The following is a 22,650-nucleotide window of genomic DNA, read 5'->3' on the forward strand; positions in this document are numbered from 1 at the left end:
TGTTAAGCATATACACACTTTCATATGAACAAACATACACACAACTAGCAGGGGAAGAAGACAAAAACACACACACGCTGTCCTCCCTCCATGTCTTAATATCCTGACGCAGCAATGAAAAAGGGGGAATGGAGGATTTACAGTGCTGATTCTAAGAGGTTGCATTTGCTTTTGGTTAACAGGGACCTCTGCGGGTTAAGCATGGCCTGCCTCCCCCGCAGTCCCCCCTCCCCCCTCTACTACTTTGTCTCCCTTCTCCATCCCCTGCTTCCCTCTTCCATCCCTCAGTGGAGGATAAAAGTGTCCGGCAGTGTTTGTGTGTGTGTGTGTGTGTGTGTGTGTATCGGGGGGTATTTGGTAATAGTACTGACTGTTGAAACAGATGCCGGTATGTGTGTGCCACCTATGTCAACATGGCCGGTCTCCGGACCCAGTACTGCTTGTAGATAGGATCCTGCCCATAGAGCCACAGAGTCTAGACTCCAGATGTGAACACACATACACTAGGACCAATGCCAGTCCAAACCAATAATTCTACTAGAAGACAGCCGTTTACTTACACGCAGTTAGGTATGTATCAATAATAATCTCTCCCGGCTCTTGAAAGAGATATTACAAAAGTTGTAAATTCGTTGAACAGTAAGTGGGAGTGGAGTGTAGAAACACCCTATCACCATGACATTTGGATATAGTTAGGTGGTGATATGCCATCGGCCACCATGCTCACTTTAGTACAAACACGTTCAATTTCCAGCGTGACATTTACAAAAAACACGCACAACAATGCCACATACTGCTTTTGCTGTAAGCAACTTGTTATGATTGTTTATAACTTTTGCTTAACATTTAAGTAGATATCAAATATGTTGTTTCTTTGTATTATACATTTAAATCACCCACTGCTTCTCTCAAAACTGCACTGAAATAAACAGAAACATATGCTGGCTGCATATGTTCAACAGTGCTTTATTTAGAATGTTCTATAGCGACACGACAACAAGACTGTTTTTGTGAAGAAGACACATGGGTAAATTGCAACTGTTATACAAAACAAGACTCGGGAAGAGGAAAAGTAAAGAGTGAAAGTGTTCAGAGCACAGATGCACCCGCTCTCTTGCTATCTCCTGTGCTTGTGGGTATACTGCCGATCCAGCTATTCTTGTTGGTTTGTTAATTGTTTGTCACCCACCAGGTGCCATCTGTCTGTAGTCCCACAGTCCCCGAGCCATGTGGGCCGGCCTGCCTGGCGCCTGCCAACGTCACTGACCTGCAGCAACCGTCCACACCTCTGTCACACACCTCCTGATCCGTCTGGGATAAATAGCTTCTCCCTCAACTTCTGTGCCGCCATCACGGCTTCCCAATCTGTCCTGTGTTAGAGGGAGGGAGTTAGGGGGGTGACAGGAAGAGACAGGGAGGGAGGGAGAAAGACAAATGAGAGAAGGAATGAATAGAGGGATGGATGAATAGATGGAGTGAGAAGGAGCAAGAGATAAAGATGGATGTCTGAAGAGATAACCAATTTATATACAGTTACCGTTGTACTGCTTTTTTGATCAGTCTGCTGTTGCAGATGATAGAGGCTTATACACTGTACAGCCTGCTACAATAAGTTAACAACTGTCACATTTGGGTTTATACAAGCACTCCATGCTGTTAATGCTAAAACAAGACCTTAAAACCTATACACTGAATAAAAACTGACCTAAAATCAAAGCACCAAACGTTACATCACCAAAAGTATTATGGATTTCGGACAGCATCCACTGCATCCACCACTTTAAGAGGCACTCCAACAGGCAAGGGAGGTCACCTTCACCTGGGCCTGATGTTGGGGCAGCTGTGTGTTGAAAAATGAGATCAGCTGCTTGCTCACCAGGACGCATGCGGTAGTCTGGAACTACCCAGGGCCTAGTGCACCAGCTAGCATACAGTGGCCCCAGTACAATAAAGACGGAGCGAACAGCCCCCTCTCTCCCAGCCTGTCTGCCATCCTGGGGCATGTTGGGTCACCTTGACGACTGGGCCCAGCGAGGGGAGCCGCACCCCACTTCAGGGCAAAGAAGGAGGCAGTATGGGTAATGAGGCGTTGCCATGCAATTGGAACAGCTTTTGAATAACCCCCCCCCCCCACACACACACTCACAATTCTACAGTACTCATGTTTACAGAAGGGACAACAGCTTGTTGGAGAAACCTCTCAGGAGCTCTTAGTCCAGGAAGGAGGAGATTCATGGGCATTATGGTGGAGGTCAGCAACTCATATGGTGAAGTGTTCATGCACATATAGCTTCAATAAAAAAAAATTATGTGATGTATGGTTTATATGCAAAGCATGCAAAAAGATGCTTTGCTTCTGCAAGTGACTTTTGCTATTATGTTGCATTTTGTCATAATGGGTTCCCCGTCAAATAGTGTTTCCCTCCCGTTTAAATGCGTAGCGCCCTATCCATCTGGTTTGGTTCAGGTTCAGCCGTCCCAGCCACTATACTGAGAAAATAGTGTAACTCAGACACCCAGGAAATGTTGATTTGAAAAGATTGACACGAAGAGTAAAGATTCCAGTCGAAGTACGCCTAGTTATAATGATTGTCTGGTGAGATGTAATGATTCTTCTTCTCATAAAGAGAGGGAACAGTCACTAATAAGCAACCAAACTGTGCGGCATCACATGAAGCCACTGGAATCCTGGGCCTGGCTGAACCAGATCCAGTGGGAATTTCTGACCACCTATACGCACACAAACACACAATCACAAGTAACATGAACTTGTAATCACAAACACACGTACCCAATCAATAGCAGATGCGGTAAGTATGCAGTTACGGTTGAATGAAACATTTAAGTTTGAAAGGTAGGACATGCCTGTTGTCAGGAGCAAGAGAGTGAGAAAGATACTGACGTTAAACTGGTTCATTAAAAACAACAGCAACTAGAAAAATATCCCCCTATGTGAAAAATGAAAAACTGAAGGTCGCTGACCACATAGAGATGCAAATGCTCAAGCTGGTTTTCCATTAGCTGACTTGTTTGAAAGGAATATACATCCCCACACAATTCAGCCTAGAATCCACGTCTTATGGTAACACAATCTAAAGTGGCTGCAGTACATCGGCTTCATTCCAACATTTGAACACTGCATATGGGTTATCAAATATGTTTTTATTTATCCAAAAGTGTTCTTCAGTGTATACGTTTACAGTACTTGAGTGGTGAATGAAATGACTTGTGAACTTTAGTGCCTTCTCTCCTGTAGAAATCCAAAAAGGTTCCACTTCATCATTCGGCTATTCATTCTGTTCGCAATTGGAAACAGCCCTTTACCAATATAAATTGCTCAAAATCTTGGAAACCACACTGAAATTCCGCAAAAGCATGACCATAGCGGTATTAAGCTATAAAGCCATATTGTAGAAAAATGGACCACAGAAAAAGGTTTTTATTTTCAAAATGTTTGGATGATGATGTATGATTCCAGCTCGTCAGGTATTCTTTTTGTATCACTTTTTTTTTCCTTCACGTCTGTCCTCTCTGAATACTAATAGCCCATCTTCTGCGAGCTTTGCTACAGATGCTGGCAGGTCGAGCCTGAAATGATTATCAGAGCCAGATCCCACTGGCCAGCTTTCCAGTAACCAGTCCTACATGGAGAAGGAACTAGAGCTGGAGCTGGGGCTGGGGCTGGTGCTGGGCTGCCAGGGGATGTACGCCAACAGGCCCAAGAAATTAATACCAGCACTGGGGCCTCACCAAGGTCCAACATCAAGCTCCAGCTGGAGCAGAGGATACAAAACGGATGACTGGCAATGATGTCACGAGACATTCAGAGGCTCGGGGGGTCCTGAGCCACTGATAGTTATGCTTCACCTGGAACTAACAGCGGGAAATTATTAGTTCCCACTGATGAGCAGACGCAGAGATGGAAGCATAACTTTGTTGCACTCAGAACCTGACAGGCAATTTCTCAGAGATTTGAATTTTTTAAACAATAATAATATATATATATATATATATATATATATATATATATATATATATATATATATATATATATACATACACGAAAGATAATCAGTCTGTAATTATCAATCAGCCTTTTGTCTCAGTTAATCACATTTCATTCAAACTTAGAAAATTGTTATTTTAAACATTATTAACTCGCTGTGCAGCAGAACAGCAACACGCCCTCAAGTCACCCTGACGACAGGGAGGAGAAGTTGGACAAGGAGGAAGACTTTAAGCTGAACCACAACTTCCAAACCAAACCACTGCTTTCTGACAATTGTTATTACTAAATCATATTAAGCAAAAGTTGCCCAACATTGAATTCAGTTTGACACAACCTATTATTCACCCCCATTGGGAAATTAGAATAATATGAGTTGTTGGACAAAACCTGATGAGAAAACGACTTGAAATGATACAGAAGACTGTTTACTTTAGGTTCATCATGTTTTTCACATATTTTGTCCTCCGTCATCCAGTTAGAGGAGAGAACTGTTATTTTATACAGTAAAAAAAATAAAAAAACTAAGTCACATCACAGTTGCTTTCTATCAGTGCACATTTGCAAAGAGTTAAGTGTTACCATCGTCTGTGTGTAATGAGCTCTAGAGACAGTCCAAGCAGTGTATGAGCTAAAATCTTGACCCTGCGAGTCTAATCACAGCAATGATGGTTTAAACATCAGGAAATCATTTACATAGCTTTGGCTCATGGATCGTTTCAAAGTATCTTAGCAAAGTTATGACAACACAAGACTGCTCTCTCACACACGCACACACACGTCTGTATGATCTGACTCAAAATGTGGTTTCTTAATACTATACAGCCTTGGAGGAACTTCAATAGATTATTGAACTATTTCATTTCAGAGCTTCTGTAGAAAAAATAGACACATTTTAATCAGTTGACTCCATTATTCAAAATAACAGCATGTATGCCTGCCTTCTAACTAATTTTGAAACTCCATAATTGACTTGTAATGAATCGGTACTAAAACATTTTCAGAACTTCAAGTGGCAAGAAACAATTAATCAGCTCAGTATTTCTTGTAACACTAATAAATCAAGACAAATTCCTGTCAAAGAAACGATGGCCAAGATGTTTCTTGTTCCCATAAATATGTTATCCACAGTTATGCCAAACTTGGAAGGCGTCCAACTTGAGCCATGATGAGACAACATATTTTGTGTGGGCTAGCTAATAATGTTTTGCCCCCCACTGCATCTTTCTGTTCCTGCCCTGGAAAAAAAAAACTTAGAGTAGGAGGAATTCATTTACATTAAAAGGAAACATTTATTTTGCCATGGAAGAATTGAGCCGTGGTGTTAAGTAAAACTGTAAAAAGAAAGACCTTCAGCTAGCCTAGTTTACTGTAGGACAAAAACCGACCCACACGTTTAATGGAAACAGACGCCGAACATTCAGCTGGAGAACAAATACACAAAACAGCAGAGCTTCTGCTTTCTTTTTCCACTCCACTTTGCTTTTTTTTTTAACCGCCCAGCACTCCCTGATGGCGTACCATCCTAAAACTGACCAAGCTTGAAATATGACAAGTTTAATACGTCCTACATCACCGTTGAGCATGATTGAGTTACTAGAGCAACAACTGGCCCGTCCAGGGCTGCAGTAGAGCCTGTGGAGCAGCGCTGTGAACATAACCTCGTGTCAAAAAGGTTCAAACCCAGAGGGGGACAGAGGTCTGAAGGAGTGGGGAAGGCGTGAAATAAAAGAGTGAAGGAAGGAGGTTTCCCGGTTTGCGCCTCACAGGCATTCAGGGCAGAAACTCTGGTGACAGGTAAGGAGGAGGGGACTGGCTGGTTGATGGTGTTGCAGTGTGGGTGGGTGGGCCACCAGGGGAGGCAGAGAGAGAGGAAGCGCGGGCAGGAGGGAGGGCAGGCCTACCGGCGCTGTCACCAGCCCTGGCGTGTTTGGATAAGACCCATGGAACATGTGGGGGAATCAGCATGAGGCATCACACCTGGAGGAAAAGACAACTAAATCCAGCCCCCAGTGCAGCGGGCCCCGGCTCCACCATGTCTAGCCAGCATCTGGAATGGATATCTAGAGAAGCAGCCGACTTCACAGCCCCTTCACGGGTGCTTCTCACTCTACCTATGTTAAATAAATAAAAAATACATACAGTGAAAAGTAGCGGTAAAAATAAAACAAGAGTCTCACTGAGGATTTGTGTTTATAAATACATGTTTTTCAAAGTTTCTCTTTGTGCACTGTATCCCATCTGCTTGGCATAATGTGTACTTTTTCTGTTGATAAAATAATCATTTTTTTCCACTTATAGTTGCTAGATCCCCTTCACCCCCTGTATGCTTCCGTTTGACTCCTCATGGCTTTAACAAGTGTACAGATGCCAGTTTTGGGTTCCAGGAGCTTCAGTCTGGTTGGCCATCTTTCAGCATATTGCACTTTAAAAAAGGAACAATATATCCATTCAAAGTCAAAATACTATCTTAATATCCTGAGGTGTATTCTTTATGTTTCAGGTTTGAAAAGGTCTAAAGCAACTGGCATCCATCACTTTCCTGAGCTGGAATTTTAAATTGAGCATCCTTGACTATCAATGAGAAAGCAAGACTGATATCCATAAAAGGTGACTAAAACAGCATCAAGACACACCAAGAGCAGCATGATGCCACGTGTGTGTGTGTGTGTGTGTGTGTGTGTGTGTGTGCGTGCGTGCGTGCGTGCGTGCGTGCGTGCGTGCGTGTGTGAGAACTGGGTTTGTAAGGGGCCAACCAGCCGTGTTGTGACTGGAACAATCCCGGCCACAATGTTTGTTTACACAGAACCGCTCACTCACCCAAATAATCAGAAGCTGTGGGCCTTTCTAATCCCCACACAAAGTCAATGGAGCCAGGTTGAGCTGGCGACAGCCCCGATAAGATACTCAAACACATTCTAGTGATCTGCAAGCCGTGGCCCCTCCTTCCCACACCCTCTGTCCCCTTTGTTTTTTTTCTATTACAATTCCCAATGTGACAAGGATTTGAAGTTCACGGGTCACATTCAGCAATGGACCGGCTTGGCAATACGGCTGAAATTCTTTGCCTTCGTTTACCTAGATGGTCAGTTTAATTTTGTTGTCTCGTTCGTTTTTTTACATTCTTGCAGTTTGACGTACAAGTCAAAGCAAGCTGCCGTGGTCTGGAAAAAAACAAAAAAACACCCACTCGCTCGCAGAGGAATGCAAATTTGAAATAGTGTATTGTTATGGTTTTGGCTAAGTTGGTACTCGCTCGGCAAATTCTAGTGTATGAGTGTGATCCTGTATGCGTGCGTATATGTGTGTCCGCTGATAGAGGTATGTGGTAAAACATTCATTAACATTCCATTCATGACCTCAGTATTATGTCCACAGTGAAGGAGAGCATATATTTGCCTTTCACACCTCTTGCATGGAATGAGGGAAATGATAGAGCATTATGTGTGTCATTGTGTGTATGTGTGCGTGAATGAGATAGAGAGACAGAAAGAGGGAGAGAGTGAGCAGGAGAGAGCAGTGGGGAGAGGGATAAAACACAGCTCACTGATACAACATAATCTATCTGGAACCATGTCTCAATATCACAATATTTCACACATTTACGTATCACAAATTTGGCAGTGGCAGCCTTCTCCTCAGATCAGTGGAGTTATTTCTGCCTTGTGTACTGGATGCTGCAGGACCAAGATACAGTTTGCAACGGCACAGATGGGAGAGGCTATAGCTTCGGTACCACAGTATCGCATGCAAAAATGTTTGGTATGTTTTAACACAGATAAAGCTGACATATTCCGAGGCGTTTCGCAGACAATACCCATGAAGGAACAATCTCCCATCTGGCAGTGCAGTCTCTCTGAAATCCTCTCTGTCATGCTCAATGAGAACTGGAAAGACAAAACATTCTCCGTCTGTATATCAGACCTTATCAAGGCTGTACCTTGGCCCTCGTTGGATATCAAAAAAACATCACCCCGCAGGCTAGAAATCCTGAACTTTACGTTATAGTTTGAATTTATAAACATCTCTTCACGGTTTGATGCTACACAGAAACAGTTTATGTATTTATCCTCAGGGTATAAGTTTGGGATTGGATGGCAGCATTGCAGACGAACCGCATAGCTCTTAAAGCACATGTACAATTTCCTGGTTAGGATCAAATCGATCAGCTTTACACTGTGTCCTCTTCCTTACCACGTCTCACTAAAGAAGGATTACTTTCTGAGGCCGGTTTAGCCGCTGCCTGTATGAGAGGAATGTCAATGAAGTCACTGCTGTACTGCTTCTCTCCACATGATGGTGCAGAGGACAAGTCTCCCCCTGGACGGCATGAAAGCTGACATTTCCCTTTAGGCTCTTAAATATGCATGTCCACTGCACACAGATGGACACATGCTCAAACTCTGCTGCTTTAGAGGTGGGGAAAAAGGGATTTCTGATCACTTTCAACTGCATCTAAAGATCTGCCATGCAATTCATACAAATATGCATAAATAGTTATCTGACAATTTGAAGGTGACATGTATGTAAATGGTTTGGATTTCACAGGAAGTAAATAATATCCAAATAATCACTGTTTATTAATTAATAATCTGCATTGAACAGATTCATGTTTTATAAAGGCTTATATTGAGTGGTCATCACAGCACATCAATGCCTTGCCTAGTTTTATTACACATATCTGTATTAATAAATTTCATTCATTTACAGCTGTATGCACATTGTATCCAAACATAAGAATAATCTCCCTGCGGTACGACGTTGCCGTCTTTTGGTCAGTGAACAAAGAGCTGTGCCATCCAATATGGCATACAATAGGTGCCTGTGTGCCTATTTATGTGCGAGTGTATCCTTCCTGTCTGTATGCAGACACACCTGTACTCTCTGTCATGATGTTATCAGACCCTAAACACCTGCTCCACAGTCTAAGGTCACCAACTACATAAAACTGCCTTCTAGCACAGGGAGATGGGCACCTGAAAACACCCTTTGTGTGTTTGTGTGTGTGTGTGTGTGTGTGTGTGTATGTATGTGTGTGTGTGTGTGAATTAAATATAAAGGGGCATGTTTTGTCTTCCACAGTCATTTATATGCAGCTCATATCACCCAGCACATCGCTCACAGGTATCATACAACCCTGAGTATGACCTGAAAGGAAGAAGAGGTGGATGGAGACTGAAAATAGGATAGAGAGAAAAAAAGGGTGAATACATGGTCGGCTATAATTTATGATGTACATAAGCCCATAGGGCTGTATGCTCAAATATCTACTGCAGCTGTTTTTACAAAACATCATGCATCCGGGTGATATAAAGTCTCCATCTTTGCGGTGACAAAAGAAAGAACTAATCAAAACTGCAATATACTTATATTGTAAACAATTAAACAAAACACTGCTTAAAAAGAAAAATATGTTGAATGCTAATGAAGTGAATTATAGTGAAAATAGGGAGTCTTTGGAATTTGTATTCCATAGTTTACTCCATTCTCTTATCCATACATCAGAAACATACCATGTTGTTTTCCTACTGTACTATTCAAATGAAACTTAAACAAAAAAAATAGAAGAACAATAGTGTGTTGCTATTAAAACCGTTAAAATCATGTCAGTATAATAATAAATGAAAGTTATCACTGGACAGACAATAATTGCTTCAAAGGTTGCATTCCTAAAGCAAAGAAGCTGAACAAAAACTACTAGTTTAATAGTTTTTACTACTAGTTTACTATTAAAACTAGTTCTTAAAAAGAAACTATAGAAAATACACTGATGGATGCTAATGTGAATTCTAATTTATACATTAGAGTACAGTTACTTATTCAGTTCTGAGTACATCCACAAAGTGACTAATCAGAGTAACCTTGGTAGTCCTAGTCTCCTGTATATACTACAGGTAATTTTGGGGGGAACTGAGTATACAGGACCCTCATGTGAGAAGGGCCCACAAAGATTCTAGAATGAACAGCTGTGAATGCAGGGACGGCCATAGAGAATGCCTGTATACAGGATCATAAATGTTGTGCTTCACTGCTGGATCCTTTGCTTTCCAGCTGTCAACCAAAACCCTATCCATGAAAATCAGAGACATTTTAGGTGACAAACGCCACTATGGCAGAGTCCAGCACTCAAAGAGGAGAAGATTGACTTGGACTCATGATGTGAGTCCAAGTGATATATATGAGGAGATGTATTTGACTTATAATACAACTTCCAATGATACAAGTGGCAACATGCATTTTAGGGGACAGCAGGACAGCACGTACTGTATCTACTGTACTGTGGCTCAGATGGTGGAGCAGTCGTCTACCAATCGGGGGCTCGGTGGTTCAGTCCCTGGCTCCTACAGTCTACGTGTCAAAGTGTCCTTGGGCAAGACACTTAACATGGAATTGCTCCTGATACTGCATTAATATTTTCTGATGAGCAGGTGACACCTTGTATGGCAGCCTCAGCCACCAGTGCATGATTATGTGTGAATGGTGCCTCTACTGTGTAAAGCACTTTGAGTAGTCTGACTAGAAAAGCAGACTACTTTTTAAAGTTAAATTTGAATTTCAAATGTAGTTTAAAAATTCTTTTTAAGCACTGGTTTCCTACAAGTAAAAATTTCTCAATACGTTTGTTAAACATACTGTACCTAGAAAATGAAAATGCTTTTTTTTGTATGGTTGATACAACAAAATAACACCCAAGAAAAGTTTGTTAACTTAAGATTTAAGTTACTTCCGTGCACAAACAATACAGTGGTGACACTTCAGTAAAAACAATCTTCCAACATACTTAATATTCTGCCATGTACTTATCAGACAATTAATTAACAAACAGCCATTATTAATATCAGAATAATATCCTCCAGGATGTATTGTATGAAAAAACAGCTATTATGGTTTTTGACAAAGCTGCAGGACATCGCATCATCATATTGGTTGGATTACTGTGCATAGATAGTGCAGAAAAAATTGCATTACATTGTTGTGCCTGTTGGTGTTTTTGCAGAAAAACTTCCATTTTCAATCATAATGACAAACAAGAAAGCTTTTCTGATTGAAAACAATTCCAGCACTTCAAGCCATAACAAAAATCATGACTAGAGCATTTTCACCAAAAGGAAGATATTTCACGCACTGGGAGCCTTTTGTGATATGTTCTCTCCTTCCCTCTTACCCTCCCTCTCTCTCCCTGTCTCTTTCCTTTGTGTGCGTAAATCATCTCTTCCCTGCGGCCTGTCTGTGATCATGTTGATGGGAAACAAAGAAATCATCTTGAATGGCACATTAATTTCCTCCGTTCTCCCCCTGCCCTCTGCCTAATGAAATCCCCTCTGCCACGGGGCCTGAGGAGCCACACTGGCAGGCCGTCACCAGCCAGTAAATATGTTTACCTTGGAGCACTACCCTAATGGACTGTTTATTAGGGGGTAGCAGTGAGGGGGGGGGTGTTCCTTAGACCAAATGACAGCTCCTTTTGCTGTCATTTGCCCCCCCCCATATCCCCAAAACCAACAAACCACCAACCACCTGATCTAGAGTGGCTGTCACCTATAAAGAGTTCAGATGGAGGACCAAAATGCAAAGAAACATGGCTGGATTACACTGGGGTATAATTAATCTCAAGTCTGATTTGTTATGGTTGTATACAGTGGTTGGCAGAGCTGTCTAGTGGAATGGAAGGCTGTCACCACACAAGGTCCAGGCCCTTACAATTTGCAGTAGGTAAGTTTTAATTCAAGTTCCAAAACAAAAACCTTGAAACTAGCTTGTCCTGGCTAATGCTGTCAGCTCTTAAGAAACTGACTTCTCTCCAAGTCACAAACCTCCAGTCTGGATCAAAGGAAGCACATTTCCAGGATAATTGCTTGACATCCCACCCGTGGCTCACACACTGGATGTCCCTCACCTTCCGCTTTCTGTGTGTTGCCGTTCTCAAACTCTGTTTGCTTCAGGAAAGTAAAGCAAAGTACATGCTGAAAATGGAAAGTTTTAAAGAAAGTTTGGATTGCGCAGACATGCTTGGTTCTTTCGGGGAAGGATTGTAAAGATTTACATGAATATGTTTATAGCATCTACTCTCTAACTGGGGTGTTTTGGGGACTGACTGGAGAGGATTGCTGTGAACAAATACATATGGTTATACACTGGTATAAGCAAATGAGATTCAACCATCCAGCCATTTAATTAGCTCACATTACTGCATTGTGTGAACAGTTAACTTTTAATCATGAATGAATTAATGAATGTTGAGTTTCTTTTTCCGGGGTGCAAATGTTCGACCAAAACAAGTTCCTTCCCGAGACCATTTTAGTGCCGCCCAAGACAATTTTGATTGGTTTAAAGAAAAGCAAACAACCCAGAGCGTTTTTTCTCCTATCCTTGAATGTATCTGTGGTGTAGCCAGACCTTACAACACAGCCCTGTGGAGATAGGTCTGGGAATGGGAGACTACCGAACCTCAAGCTGAGCAAGTAAATCTTTCCTGAATTTGTGATGCTGCAAATCATACAGGGGTTATCAGATAACCCTTCCCTAAGAAAACTGTGGCCCGTGTAATGACTTTTGGTATACAGCAAAAATAACAACACTGCTGTAACAATGAAGCAGCAGTATGAAAAGCATGAATACGAAGACAAATGTTTATATCTAAAGCTACAAAGACACCACTAGGAATAGTACAGAGAAACAACCTTTAAAACCTTTAAAAACTGCTAATTTGCGGGTGTTTCTAAAAAAGACTAATGAGGTGTAACAGGTGTGAAAACAAAGGCAAGTCTCGGGAATGTGTGTAACATGTCAGTCACTGTACGACATACACCATGCAGCATGTGATGCCTCAAGTGTCGTGTTGTGCGTAAACTGTCATCCAAGCATCCACACAACCCACGACAAATCAGTAGACAACCCCTAACAGAGAAGAGTTATGTAAAGCTTGTAACAAGGCCACACGGATGTTGATGAGATGTTGCAGGCAGTGAGGCATCTTCTACCAAAGCTTCTCCTGTTTTGGACTCTTCGCTACACATACAAAACGGCAACAAAAATAAACGGTGCCCACCTGCACCACGAAGCATACACAAACAGCGTTCAAGTGCTCCGGCCAACAACCGACAAGAAGGATTTGAGGGTGGGGGGGCCGGGGTAGTGCGTGGAAGCACAGAAAGGAGAGGGAGGGGATGGGATGAGGAGGAGGGAATGGCAAGCTAGTCTCGCTTTGTTTGAAACTACTTTGAACGTCAACAAGAAGTAACATCACCCAACATTGCTAAGAGCACCTTTACCATTGATGGCACCATAAAGACACTTAAATTGTACCCATATACAGTATGTATTAAATATCACAAATAACTCAAAATGCATGTTGTGAAATTGTGGTGAAAAGTTATTTTTCGGAAATCAATGTATATCAAATATCAATCTGCAAAAAACACAGACACAACATGAACTGTAATATGTCAAATTTAACATTTAGATATTGCATCTATGCAAATACAGTATGTTGGTGCTCTGTATTGAAATGGTATTAAGTGGCATGAAACTGCATGCCCAGAGAGTTATATAACCACATATGGTGTAATATAATTGAATCGAGAATTTTATTTGGCAGTATAATATGAAATTAAAAGACTGGAGGCAGGAAAAGACCTGGCTTTGGTTTTTTAGACCACCTCGCTGCTCAACAGTAATGAAGTGGGTGCTGAAAAAAAGAGAGCAGCAGTAACAGTGCACTTCCAAAACAATTTCTTTTAGGGAAATAATATTCAATCAAAGTAAATTATAATAAATTATTCAATATGGATTTATTTAAGCTTAACATTCATACTTAAATTGTTGACTTGACTCCTGCAGTAAACCATCAGAAGTACAATCAACATAGCTAAGCATTTACCATTCATCCTACAAGTTTTTAGGCCCAGAGAGCATATTATACCCAAAAATCTGGTGGATACATCCATCCACAGCTCACAGACTGACAGTTTTTTGCAGTTTACAGGCAGAGGAGGAACTGAAGCTCAGCTCTGTATGTGTATCTATGGTGTGTATGATGAGCATTAAATGCATGTCAGTGTATGGATGTGCATGCATATGTGCTTTTTTGTATACCTACCCACATGACTAAAGTTCCAGGGGCAACAGCAGTAGCCTGCGATAACGAACCCTGTCTCATCTATGGGTGTCTGGCGCCTGGCAGCACAATCAGTGACTGTGTGCCTAGACGTGTCCATGACCCCCCCCCCCCCCCCCCCCCCCCAAAAAAAAACAACACACATACATGCACGCGCACACACACAATCAAACAGAGATGGCCCTGCAGCTGGTGACAGGCTGCTTCTTTCAGTCTGCTGCCAGCCTGTTCAACACACAGCTCTCTATCCAACTCTTATCTGCATTGATTTCCTCCCCTGCCTCCAAACTTAGATATACACTCTTTAAAAACAGGCCAACTGCAGAGTCTGGGACCTGAGAAGGAAGGATATCTCGCTACTTGGGTGGTGAGTCTAAAGCATCGACACCACTGCATTTAGGTATCCTAATTTTGGTCTGATTAGTTCCAAAGCATTTGGGGATACCTGCAGGGGAACAGGAGTAATGCTTGGAGTTTGCTTGACTTCCATACTAAACGTATGAACTCACAGTAAGTTGAATCGGATTGGATAAAAGCAGCTGTTAAATATGCGACCGGGGAGTTTGCTGTGATGTATGGGTAAGAGCTGCATTATGTCCATATATTGACACGGTCATGAATTTCCATGTCAGATATCTCAGCAGGATATTGCTGAAGGCTGTGATTTCTATCCAGCTGAGATGGGAGATTCCAACTCTTTTCTCCCCTTTACCCCTGTAACATTTTCTTACACTTCCACTCTCCTCTACAGTCCTCTTCATTCCTGGCAGTCCAGCTCCTGTTTCCCACTCCACCTTCTTCTACTGTCCATCCCCATCCACCCTTCCATCAACTACCCCCAACCAAACACACCCTTTTATGCCGGCAGACCCCATCGATTGATTTTCCCTCACTGTGACACATTTGGTGCAGCCGCGTGTGGCCTATTAATTATATCCACAGCAGACTCTCGTCACGCTCCCCGTTTCCCAACAATACAATCCTCAGGCAACCAGGGGTCAGATCACCTACTGGATTTGAGTTAGAAACAGATAGAGAAGGGGGAGGACTCAAACAAGGAGTGTTTGAGTGAAGGCAAACAGAGAGTGGCACTTGATGCGAGGTTGGGCCCATGTTGCGTGTAATCTGGCTAACATCTGTTAGCCATCACATCATGTGTGTGGCTCCATTTAAAGTCCAGAGTGGACTAAGAGCCCGAGGAGGCTCCCTGCATCCCCGCTCGCAGGCTTTTAGCGGTGCTGCTCCAAATGTTTTCCTCTGTACAGACAGACAGACGGAGGAAGAACAAGAGTGCGGAGAGAGGGCAGCCGAGACACGCACTCAACAGAACACAACAGCACTTAGCGCATCAGGCAGCCTTTTCCCTCTATTGTGCGTGCATGTTCATGTTTGTGCAATTCCCTGTGTGTGTGTGTGTGTGTGTGTGTGTGTGTGTGTGTGTGTGTGTGTGTGTGTATGTGTATGTGTATGCGTATGTGTGTGTGTGTGTGTGTGTGTGTGTGTGTGTGCGCGCATCTGGCAAACAATAAAGTAAGCTTTTGCTGCAGGCCTCTTACAGCCTCAAAATCCCTGGTTTTTATATTTAGCTTGTAATCACTATAATTTCCAAATTAGATACAGGCTGGCCAAGTACACATTCCTTCTGTACAATAGCCCTAAATGGTTGTCCTATCATCTCCAGAGACAATCTCAGGAGAGAGACACTTTAAATATTAGAGTGATATTCAAAGACAATCAATAGTGATGAAAACAAGCGGAGTGTGTTAAACAGCTGCTGTTGAGTACATTGTGCGAGGGGAGGGGAAGGGAGGGCGACAGAGATTAAGAGCAGATTACAGAGCCTTTCCCTCTAGGGCCTCCATATTCCAGATTGACAATGTAGTGGGATTGGGAGATCAACCTGGAGATTTTCATATGAAAAGATGTTTTCCATCAGAGATTAACGGCTGTTATTATTCATTAACTTTTTTTCCTGCTCTCAAAGCCTCGTTTAGCCCGCTGCCAGCGCTGTGAGCAAAGTAGCAGAGAAATGAGACAAACTGAAAACAGTATACGTTCTGTGAGAGGAGAGGAGGGAGGGAGGGAAGCATGGAGAAGCATGTTGTATTGAGAGACATTGCTTGGCATGAAAGCAGAAGACTCCAAACCATGCACTACATCTTACTATAAACAAAGGCTGGGGCTCATGCATTATTTATTGGCAATAACACTAAGGAGTGCGTGCATAGGACGAATACATTAATCGTATGATCATCTGGAGTTTACACTTGCTCATACTGTATCTGTTGGTTTGTTTGTGTACACTGGCTGATTAAGATGCTTATTTGTTTGATCATTGCTGCCGGGGTTGCCCATACAGTTACATATGGGATGATAAAAATGCAAACATGTTGTTTGCATTTTCTTGTTGTTTCCATGTAATGCATCGCGTAACATAATCTTTGTTTTGAATGTTGTAATCTACTAGAAATATACCAATACTTATAAAATAAATAATATAAACTGAACAAAGAGCCCAAATGGAAGTCAGTCTCATGTACTGTCCTCATATTTCTTTGGCAAAATTAACTTGATTAAAAAGGCGAGAATTAATAAAATATCAAACAAACAGAAGCAACCAGACCTATGGAGATAAAATTAAAACCCAAACCATTTGTTAATCCTATTGACACTATCTGATTCATTTTGCGAGCAGCCAAAGTAATTATAGCGTCAGAGATATTCTTTATGGGTCCATGCCCATTACCATGCTCTATAATTAGAGAAAACACAACCGCACAGCAGCAGCACCCTGCAGAGTGAAGGGGTGTACTCCCCAATGACAGAAGAGACCATGAAATACTAAAATAAATATAAAAGAAAAATGAAGAAAATAAAGGTCCCAGATGCCCCCTGGCTATCGATCTCAGCCCATGGTGGAGCAAATGTGTGTGTTCCATTTTTCTTTGTGCTGCATCTGTGCATATGTGTGAAGGTGTGCATGCGTTTGTTTACATGCCTGTGTCTATACGCAGGGGTTGCATGTTAGTGTGCTGGTGTGTGTTCACAGATGATCCCATGCCAAAAAGGAAAAATCCCACAGGGTGAATCAATAGATAGGGTTGGATAATGGAGGCCTGCTTAGACAGCTGTGTTCTGCCTCTCTCTGTGCCTGGCTGACTGGCTAACTGACTGGCTGGCTGACTGGCTGGCTAACAGGCTGGCTGAGGGACTTCAGTTAGCCCACGTAGCATCCCACACCTGCCAAGGCATAGCTTGCAATGGACAACACCCACTCAAAACTCAATTTACACAATGATCATAAATACAGACACACACCAAGGATAAACACACTAACAAAGTTGTCAATGCTGTGATGGTGCTTCATTCTGGCAAACGGACATTGTTAATCCAGTACATGCCTCTGCATACACTCGCTTCTTATTACATGTTAGGGTCACAATATGAATTAAATTACACAAGCCTGTGTAGGAAAAACACACCCTTCAAAATGCAACTGTTACATGAAAAAAATAAATGTTTATATGGCATTTAAGGCAATAATACAAGACTATGTTTTCTTTTGTGGTAGTATTAGATGTTTTTGTTGGAACTGATCTAAGATGATACAACAAAATCTAAACAGCTGTCAATAGTCAGACAAATTAGTCAATCCAATCAATACCAATACAAATAAATCCCTCATTTATTGATCTACAGCTTACGTCTTCACAAAACATCCTATATATAGTAACAAGCTTCCCAACCCTGATGGAAATTATCAACAGATTACGGTCATGTATCAAAACATGAATGATACATTCTCGCGTACTTTCTAGCCGTATTAAAAAGTATTATTCACAAAGATCATCTGACTGAAGCTTTCAATTAAATATCTGCTAAGAGCGTAAAGGCAGAAATGAGGAAACAGTTCAACAGTAGCAAAATTTCATGATTAAAGCAGGAGATAAAACAAAAAAATAAATATGTTTCAGATGTATTTCTATATCCACAGTCCAATTTGCAGTTTCACTTTTTATCTAACTCCCTACACCCATCTCTCCCCTTGGTTTGAAGGTTTCAGTTGTGGTGCCATGACTGATAAAGAGCTGACAAAAAAAAAGCAGAAAAATACTCCTTAATTAAAGAGCCATGAAGGAAGACTGAAGGTTTGTATCACACACACACACACACACACACACACACACACACACACAGCAGGCTTGATGTGCTGTGGCTAATGAGAAAGGACAGTGGACCACAGTTAACATGTCTCTTCCTCTCCAGTAAAAATGAGTTCATCGTTTCACATCATTATTCAAATCAAGCCCCTAATTCCTAAAATATTTGCATATTTAAAACTGGCTGGCTTTTTTCTTGCCTTAGGCTGACGCAAGTCACAGCGATAAAGGAGATACATGAAAAATGGTTTGCTACTATGAATATACTGCAGAAATCGTTCACATCATATAGGCCTATAGTGCAGTCACATACACAGTAGAGACCACGACACTTCCATGTTCCTGTAGGAATGTTTGTCATGGGCCAGCAGAAAGCTCACCTCTAATATTTATCATTCACAACATCAGCCATTAACTGTCGACGTTACTCAGCTCACATCTTGCTTAGTCATCAGTGCCAACACACCTTGGCTACAATGTCACATCCTCATGTGAATTCCTTTTCCAGCAGAGCATTCATAAATTTAATGCAGACAAATCCAGCAAAAACAGACAACTGGTCCCAAGAAACTGAATATGAAAACACAAAAAAACTACGGAACTTTGGGCTTTAAATTGGCAACTATTTCATTATTAACTTTTTAGTCTGTATTTAGTCAGAAAATACCCATCACACTTTCGTACAGCCCAATGTCAAAGTCAATAAACCCAAAATACTTATTATCTCATAAGACAAAGAAAAGTATAGCAAATCCTCACACTACGTTATTTTTTTCTTGAAGAATGACGAACAATTAACTAAGTATGAAAATAATTGCAGGTTATTTTTCAGTCAACTGACTAATAAATGATTAATCCACTAATCATTTCAGCTCTACACTATTTTTTCTTTACTTGAAACTCTGCAATACGTTCTACTAAAGTTGGGTATCATTTCAACATTTACGACATTTGTCAATTTAATGCCTGAGTTTGGAGATATCAAACCAAAAACCAAAACGTCTTTTTTGAGGAATATATATAAAAAAAATAAAATACTTCAAATAAAAAAACTGACCAAAGAATTGGTTAAATAAGTCTCTAATCTGACCTGGCATTCAATGCCCACTTTTTGTTAACTGTTAGTCCAGGTCACAATTCATGGAAGAAGCATTCAGATCACTTAAATTGGCAAAAGCACAATATAAAACTAAACCATTAAAGTAAAGCTTCTGCATTAAAAATTGTTCTCAAGTAAAAGTACAAAAGTATTAGCAATGAAATGCAATGAAAGTATCTAAAGTAAAAGTATTCATTTTGCAGAATGGCCCTTTTCAGTGTTTTTATATTATAATGGATGCATTAGTTAATTTTAGCTGTTTGGTAGTTTATGCAATATACTTTGTAAACTGATTTTGTGTGTGTAATCACACATTGTTTTCTGTAAAGTAACTAACTTCAGCTGCAAAATAAGTTTAAAGTTGCATAAAAATGGAAATACTCATTTACAGTTACCTCAAAATTGTACTAGTATTTAAGGAAATAAAAAAGTGTTACATTTGTTACATTTTATCACTGCATTTCAGGCGTTATGAAAGGTTTAATGCCCAGCCATACTTTCCATTTCCATCATCAAAAAAGTTACATTTTGAAATTGTAGCATGATCCTGAGTGAGAGGAACAAAGACATGGGACACCTTGTCTCTGTTAGCCTGTAGATGCAGATCCACAACCTGATCCTCTGAATGGGGCTGATACTCAACATTGTGTCACTGTCTATATAGGTCAACAGAACACCAGGAACATATGGGTCATATTAGACTTCAACGTGAACGGTGTATATACAGTGTATTATCCTAAACTGCTCAAGTGTGTGTCTAGGTGTGCATGCGTCTATGCATGTGCGTGTGTCAGTGTGGACAGCAAGTGTTCACATCAGCGAAATGGAACGTCACTGAACCATGTCATGAGAAATCAATAGACACAGGCATCTGGTTAGTGACGGTATGTAAGGTATGTGTGTGTGTGTGTGTGTGTGTGTGTGTGTGTGTGTGTGTGTGTGTGTGTGTGTGTGTGTGCGTGCTTGCTTGCGCAAAGGGTATTGTCCAGCATCCTCTGAGTCCTGTAACACTGCACTGCCTTTGTAACACAAGATGAGAGTTCCTGTGATGATTTATTCATCGCAACATCAACGATACATTCTAGCACAGGTGTCAAAACTCCTTTATTGCATGTCATGGCCGTAGGGTCCAATAGATTGAATTCAATTTTGTTTCATTTTACAACATTTATCCCAATTCTAAGAAGAACCACTGCTTCAATTTCCTAGTGTTATTAAAAAGCAAGCTGCATTACTTTCGGCTGGGCCCAAGCAGCACATTAACAGATGATTCACATATAACAGACAAAAATGAATTAAAACGGAAAAAGAGAGTGAGACCGCTCGAGAGACAGACAGATACAAACGCACAAATACAGAAGCAGAGAGAGATGAATGCTAGTGTGAATAGGAGGGAGAGAGAGTATGCTGAATCCCACTCAGACCACCTGCTCATCAGTTCCTCTGGCACAACAGATACTGTCATTGTCCACACAAACACAAACACGCACACACACATACTAAGCTCAAATATAAAAATCTCCCGGTGCGCTAACAGAAAGCCTTTCCCAGTCCCTCCCACATCAGATGCTGGGCACACAGACTTGATTTAAAACTGTTAGGTGCCATTCAATATGGGCTTGGTTTGGAGCCAAGCCTCGGACATTTCTCAAAGGTTCTGCTCAGTTACCTGCTCAGTTATTTGTTCCAGCAGACTTCAGAAAAGTAGCCTGCGGTGCATTTGTACAAGTAGCATTTATTTTCCTTACTTGGGCCTTGGTTTTGTTTTTAATTGTTTGTTTTAGGCATAATAATTTGTGATATCTCTGCTTAATTTATAAAATGATCGTTAGGGTTCAGGAACAAAGAAGAGATTCTGCTTAGTTAAAGGTTTCCCCAATTTGCAGAAATGTCACGGCTGCAGTACTCTGCAAGAATTTCATACAACATTAGAAATTAGCCAAAACCCATTTGATATGTCAGGGCATTCAAAAATGATACAGTAGGTCTTGTCATTAAGATAATCATTATTTTAACCCACAATTCCAATGAGAAAAAGTACATACAGAGTAAAAAACATTTTGAATATTTTAAAGCAGCTTAACCAGAATACATATATTAAGTCGACAAAATCACAATAAACCAATAGGGAGGACCTTGTTTAAAAAAATATATATATATATATATTTTATATATCATCATAAAAAAGAGAAAATGGAACATTTCAGAAAAAATTAAAAATGTCACAAAGATTTTCGGCATGAACCAATATGATATACAGTGAATAGATCTTCCTCGGCAATGCCCTTGCCCAATGCTACCTCCCCCTTTCTATTATTCTCCAATGAGGGGATTCCATTAAGGGGACAGGTGCAGCTATGCATCAGCACTACCCCGTAGGGAAAATAGACATTCGACAGTGTACACGCAGTTACACAAACACATAATGTCACACAATATGTAACACACACACATACACACACACACAAGCATATGTATAAGCACCCCCCAAACCCCACCCCCACTGTCTGTGTATTGTTTGGTCAGAGTGTGGGGGATATTAAGGTACCCAAAGGTAATGGCACCTGGGGTTATTCAGGCCTAAATGGCAGCTCTGGCTACACTGCAGCTCACAAAGTGCCTGTGTGAGCACCGCAGAGACTAATGCGCCTGTGCACACAATGTCTCGCTCAACTACAAAGGACAGGTGTGTGCGTGTCACTAAATTGTCCCTCCGTTGTCTAGGCCTCTCCGAGTGGCAGGCCCTGTCCATTAGCCACAATTTTACAGGATGATCAGAGTGCTTGAAAAGGGCCACATCAAACAGGTCTGGAGAATGCCAGGTGCCCGACGCAAACGCAGGCATCGGCAATAACCAAGCCCACTTACAGGCCAAATGTATTCTGTGAGGGAAATGAAGATGTTCCTCCTCCACCCAAGGCCCTTTTGTTCTGGGGCGGACAGACAGGAGGGATTGTTTCTAAGTTCACATGGTGTCTAGGTGATGAGAGCACTAGGGGCAATTATCTTTCTGAGATGCATATTAATATTTCACTAATGGAAGGCTGATAGTCCTGTTATGGTAAAGTAATAATATACTGCAGAGAGCATAGGATACAAAAGCGGATGTTAAGTACAAAGGCAAAGCAAAAGCTCTGATCTTGCACTCAGATATTCACCTTATGTAGCTAGGTTACAGGGAAGCAGTAAACTTGCTCATGACTGCTGTGTTTTTGTCTTCAGTGGGCTTAGTATACAAAGGTCACTACAGGTAAGAGCTTTATATTTA

At 41.3% G+C, this 22,650-nt stretch overlaps 1 long non-coding RNA gene across 4 annotated transcripts in view; it reads right to left on the minus strand.

Moving 5' to 3' along the window:
• Positions 1 to 519: 519 nt before the first annotated feature.
• Positions 520 to 22,650, minus strand: part of LOC117936364 — an 87,433-nt gene continuing 65,302 nt past the window's right edge. For all 4 annotated transcript variants that reach the window (XR_004654925.1, XR_004654923.1, XR_004654924.1 and 1 more), the window contains one exon: positions 520 to 1,370. This is a non-coding gene — a long non-coding RNA (uncharacterized LOC117936364). The remainder of the gene's footprint in view (positions 1,371 to 22,650) is intronic.

Source organism: Etheostoma cragini, chromosome 20 (genome assembly GCF_013103735.1).
Source record: "Etheostoma cragini isolate CJK2018 chromosome 20, CSU_Ecrag_1.0, whole genome shotgun sequence".
In the NCBI taxonomy this organism is placed as follows: Eukaryota; Metazoa; Chordata; class Actinopteri; order Perciformes; family Percidae; genus Etheostoma; species Etheostoma cragini.